Raw genomic sequence first — 6000 nt, 5'->3', positions numbered from 1 at the left:
GGAGACTAAAGGTGTTCGCATGCTTCCCAGCTGAAACAGTTCGGAAGAGTTTGTGCGTTTTTGTTAGTTTTGGACTTCAGTTAGCGTTATTTATTTATTTATTTATTTTTCTTCTTCTAGAGGCAAGCCGTCTACATCCCTTCGTCTGCGATTGGTCAACAGCAGGGATTCTTAAATAAAGTCTGTTGTCGTCATTCAAAGAGAGACAACTCGTTTTGATGCACATTTTTTTCATTGAGTAATTACTGCACCAAACATCTTCTTTAGACGTATAATTGTGCTACTAAGATCTCCATGGCAAAAATGTAATCATGTCTTGAGTGATTTTAGATTAATTCTGACTATTTTGAGGAAGCGTATACTGGCTACGGCATCTCAAAATGGACAAACAGTACTAATGGCGCTTTTTTTCGTATTTCAATAGAAGGTATTTTAAGGGAGTACGCAAGCACACTAGTTCGGTTTGGCTAGCCAAGTTCGGTTAGGCGCCAACCGAACTGAAGTATGCTGACGCCTTAAGGCCTTCACTCAAGAGCCAGCTTTAAGCTAAAAATTCAGAAGAATGCAATGACTGAAATCCCACTGCTGCTCACCCCATTAACCCCTGGTTCTATGGTACTTTGTTACAGGATAACCACATGGCCAACAATCCTCCCATATCCCGTAGGACTCTCACCCACTCCGACACCTGTGGCTAGGGCACGAGACCCCCCCCCCCACATCAATCAGGCCTCCTCAGCACAATCGCTGACAGCCGTGGGTCCACACACACTAAGGACACCGCCACGCTTCGTTCTGGACCAAGTTCAAAGGCTGCGCGGTCACAGATACCTGCTAGCGCCTAGCGCTCACCCGCGCCGCCACTGCCGAGTCACTCATTACGATCCATGTTTCAAAAGATCTCGTGGGTCGCCACCTGAGCCCCCACACAAAGGCCGCTGGGTAACTGTGACTGGGCTGTTTGATGATGAAGAGCTGTCATCTGGTTGGAGGGGTATGGTGGAGGGGATTGGGAGGCAGGGCTACACGTGGATCATAGGAGTCTATTGCGTTTGATGTGAACTGGCAGAATTGGCTTTCCTGTAGAGGGGTGTTGAAAGAAAGATGGAAAAGGGGGAGGACGAAAAAAAATATTCCCTTTGAAATGCAAGGCACAAATAGAGCACAGAGTGCCTTCGACCACCTGCAAGAGGCTAGGAAGTGAGGATCTTTGTACTTGCTTTGTGCCAAAATTGTACTTTTTCCCTACTAATTTCTCTATAGCCAATTATGTTCTCCCCTCTAAAAACCTTCCAAAGGTTTCACTTTGAAATGCTGGTGTTGCCATCCCCAACCCTAGCTGTGGTTTTTACCCAACTGTGTTATGTTGCTGACCATAGTAAATCAACAGAGGGGCAAAATATCACAAGTGGTAGAATAGCAGTCCAGACTCTGGGGGAGGGTGTTCAACAAGCAAAAGGTGGGTTTTACATTTATCCATGTCTTGATCAGGCTTAATCGTGCCATGGTGGGGCCGGTGCCAGTCAAATGGCCGGTGTCAAAACATCAGTGGGGGCAGTTTAGCACCAAAGCCAATCCCAATCTGATGAGCCTTTCATTTCCTCAAAGAGTAGTGTTGGAATGCTGGCAAAGGGTGAAACAGTCCAACAATTGTTCTGGACTCGTTTCGAACTCCAGTTCAGATTTCTCTGTGATTGCCTTTCCTAAGTTCGTTCAATGGTTTTCCCAAAAAAATGACAGCTTGAAGTGATCAGTTCTGGGCTTCTTGGAAGGGGGTAAAGAATGGTCTTTGTTTGGTGGATTACTTGAGGCGAGTCACAGAAAGGTACCGTTTCCAATCGGTTTGCAATTCAACGGAGTGTGTCAGTTGTTTAAAGATGGAATTTGCATTAGGGGAAACAGCGCCACTGGTCGCCCCCCACCGCCTTTGTTATTGTTTGAACAAGGTGAGGAGCGTCACCGTGTGGTAAAGACGATTTGCAGTACACATTCTTCTGTTCTATCGCGAGTCCAGTATTCGTTGTTGGAAGTGACTTCTTTGTTGTTGTAATATCCCTGACGGACGTGGCCCGGATTCCAGCTTTAAGAAGCTGGTTGATCTATATTTTTGATTCATTGACGCTTGGGTGAAGTACAATCTGCAGTACCCCACTGTCAAGTCGTCACTGCTATCACTAAGATACAATTTGAGGGGTGGCATCGACGTATTGCAAAGTAAAATCTTACAAGCCCAACACTACCACCTTTGCATCTGCAATCTACTGGCAGAAATAGGCGTAAAAGTGCAGAATATAAAACCATTTGAAGTTTCCTTTTTAGAGAAGTTTGTGGATAACATGAGGGAGGAGTTGGGTTAATGGTGGGGGTTGCATTTGGAGGTACACCGTGCACAACCTATCCCAACTCAAATTCTATAAAGTCTCTTTGCAAGAACACACTAGGCCTGCTTGCCATGCTAAAATGGAAATTACTGGATAATGGAGTCGGAATTAATTTACCTCAAAGTGCTTTAGGGGGTTCCAGAATTATCCTCATGTTCGGTCTAGTTTAAACTAAAGATTATGAGAAGCCTATGCAGCCATTTTGAAAAGGTGTAGAAACATAGCCAAATGCGCTGTTCAATGTAAGAGCACGGTAGCTACTGACAAACATTATGACCTTGTCATTCTGAAGGTGGAAAAGACAGTCTCTTCAATTTCCATTTGCCACAAGCAATATTAAAGCCAGATTGTCTCTTTGGCAGGTTTCTAAAAATATACTCTACCAAATCTGTCACAAGGCTGCATTTTCAAGATGAACATTCATGTTGCAACGAAGAGACATTGCCGATGTTAAACAAGGCTGTCTGCTGAAACAAATTTATGGATGATTCCTTGTTAGCAGATCACAAGAGTCGATCAAATAAGGCTTCTCTCAACGCTGAGATTTTTCACTCCACCTCAGTCCGGTTAAGTGAGAAACACAAATGTCTCACCCCATAATATACTTTTTCTGTAATTGCTTTGTTATCTTATGCAATGTTGAGAACCTACAGTCACACAATATGTACAGTTCTCTTACATGCATACAGTTCCAGACTAGCATTCCTCATAGACGGTTATTCCCCATAATAATGCTTCCTCCTGAAACTCAATACCTCTCCAGTCTTTCCAAACAACAAGAGATTAGTCCTGCTTCATTCGTAATAACCCTTCGCTCTGCATTGAATTTGTGGCAGCTTGGAGAGAGAATAACCGTGCGACAGGGGCTAGCTTGGGTTTATATTACTGTGTAGGAGGGCAATAATGGGGATTCAGTGGGCCTCATCTCCATGCTAGGACACCTTTGGCCCTAACAAAACACTGCTGTCACCACAGTTACCCTGCCATTTCACGGCTGGGGCTGGAAAGGGCTAATCAATTTACCCCCTGCCTGCCACTCACAATCAGCTCCAATCACAGAGCGCACCACTGCACACAAACTTACCCAAGCAGAGAATCCCTATTTTTGTTGGCTGTGATCTGGGAAAGGAGGGAAGGAAGGAAGCAGGGGAGGAAGGATGAAGCAGGGGAGGAAGGAAGGATGACAGAGCTCGTCACTGCATGCAAACAGACCAGGGCACAGAATTTGTATTTTGTTGTTGTCGACTGTAGTCAGAGGAGAGAGAGGAGGGAGTTGGAGGGAAGAAAAGCAGGGGCCACTTCACCATGCAACCGGGCTGGCTTTGTGTGTGTGTGTGTGTGTGAATCATTCTGCCGACACCTCTGGTCTTGGCTTCATTAGAATGACAAAGCAAAGAGCTTCTCTGGATGAGGGGGTGGGATGAAAGGGGGTTGGAGAGGAGGGAAAGCACAATGGGAGCTGCTTTGAGGTACATGTGCCACTGGCTGCACACTTCTTCCACCCAGAGATTTAACTCGCCAGCCAAAGCGACTGGCCGTACACTGTGCATTAAGATGAAGCAAAGAGCATTAAAGGCTTCCTCAGCGTGGGGGATCAAAGGAGCTTACACTCACCGTCAGAAAGCACTTTCAGTTTATTTTACGGCAGGGCTGCCCAACCCTCTTCCTGGAGATCTACCGTCCTGTGGGTTTTCAGTCCAACCCTAATTTAACACCTGATTCTACTAGTTAGCTGCTCAACAAGACCTTAACTAGCTGAATCGGATATGCTAAATTAGGGTTGGACTGAAAACCTACAGGACAGTAGATCTCCAGGAAGAGGGTTGGGCAGCCCGGTCTTACGGCCTTCCACTCCAAAACTCTAAAATCTGACCCACTTATAAAAACCAGGAAGGAAGCTCGCCCCACATAATCTGGGAGCGGATGTCACACTCGTACAGGTTACCCACTTGTACATGCAGTGAAACAGGACAAATATAAGCACCCCCAATTTGACCTTTGATGTCATTCTGGGTCTTCTCATTGGTTCAAGATGCATTAGCATGGATCTACTAGTCAATAGCATCATAACATATTCAGATGAGGGATAGGTATGGTGAAAGACAGACGGAGGGTAAACAGGTTAACAGACTGGAGCTAAACATGTAGCCTCACACACTGAGAGGAACCTCAACAAGTGGGAATGTTTACTAGGTAGAACAAACTTCCACTGAGCACGGTTACATGCACACAATAATGTGATTATTGTGGACAGACAGGTTAATATAGTAGTTTGTTTAAATATTTACATGCTTTGCAAGAAGAACGATTTCCCGAATAATCCTGTTTACATGGACACAACTGAAATCAGGCTACTAATGGGACTTTTAATAAATGCAGAAAATCACCAATCAGAATAAAACAGTCTACCACAGTGACCATGTTATTCTTGCGAGTACTTTTTGACTTATAAAGTTTGTATGTGAAAACTATTTATAAGGATGCATACTCAATTCACTCGTACATAAGAGGGAGGCTTGCGCTACCCGGTGCTGGCACATGTGCAGATCAAATACACTGCTGGAACGCTGATTAAGCGGTTTACATGTCCTAATCATTTGAAAGATTGCTCAGAAATCCAGGTGTTTTAATCGGCGTATGCTTAATTCGATTATGACCGTAGGCCGATTAAGATAAGCAGAGTAAGGTGTTTTACGTGACTAATGCCATACTCGACCATCTGCCATAATTAGTTTAATATCGAATTATTAGTGTGCATGTAAACGTACTGTGACCCAACATTAGGGGATACGTTTGTTCTACTCAACCTCCAACCGCCTGGCTATGGTTTCTAGACCAATACCAGATAGCTAACTGCGGCCAAAAAAGGCTTCACATACCTCCCACAGAGACTCCTGTACCTTTTAACAAGACCTTGGAAAATATTCCCTTAAAATTCCCCATTGATGCGGTCATCGGTTATTGTAGCCTTGGGTAACAACGTGGCTATTAATGGTCTGGTTATTTTATCTGCATGAAGTCCAGTCCATAACATGCGGGCCGAGAGCATTTCCTCTGTGTCTCGGGGGAAACCGCGGCCGATAGGATTCCAAACAAGACTCTTTGCGTTGTGGCAGGAACGACGAATTTCCGCGTGCTCACTCAATCGTTCCGACGCATATTCAATATTGACAGAGCAGAGTAGACCTCAATAAATGTCTTCGCTGCTAATTGACACGGAGGCAGAGAAAGTACAATAGGCCTAATCCTCTCTGTATTGCTCCCCTCTGGCTTTCGCTCTTATTCTCTGCCTCATTTATCTTTAAAAAAAAAATTGTTCTCTTGTTCTCTGGTTCTCTTTCTAACACTAATAGTTTATTGCATAATGTATACTTCCCTTACAAACACTAGATATTGTTCTGAAATGAAACACTAAGAAATATCTGGTGTGTGAAACAAGCTCGGATTGGATTCTGTCATAACTGCCCCTAGAAAAGCTTTGCATACCTGTAATAAATAAAAGCACATTTCTGTCTAACATAGCACTTCCCCAAGCTGTACTATGGTATATATAGTAAGAGCAATGGGTTTGGTTTAGGACTCATCTCACACATTATACTGAAAGGTAGATGTCTTGTCA

General features: G+C 44.2%; 1 protein-coding gene across 1 annotated transcript in view; it reads right to left on the bottom strand.

Annotated features, from left to right (window-relative positions):
• The window catches only part of LOC120030455 (adhesion G protein-coupled receptor A3-like), a 52058-nt gene that overhangs the window by 26548 nt on the left and 19510 nt on the right, over window positions 1-6000 (bottom strand). The gene's annotated exons all lie outside the window — the stretch shown is intronic.

This window comes from Salvelinus namaycush, chromosome 36, assembly GCF_016432855.1.
Source record: "Salvelinus namaycush isolate Seneca chromosome 36, SaNama_1.0, whole genome shotgun sequence".
Classification (NCBI taxonomy): Eukaryota; Metazoa; Chordata; class Actinopteri; order Salmoniformes; family Salmonidae; genus Salvelinus; species Salvelinus namaycush.
The sequence above is the reverse complement of the archived record's forward strand: the minus strand, read 5'-3'. Positions and strand labels throughout refer to the sequence as shown.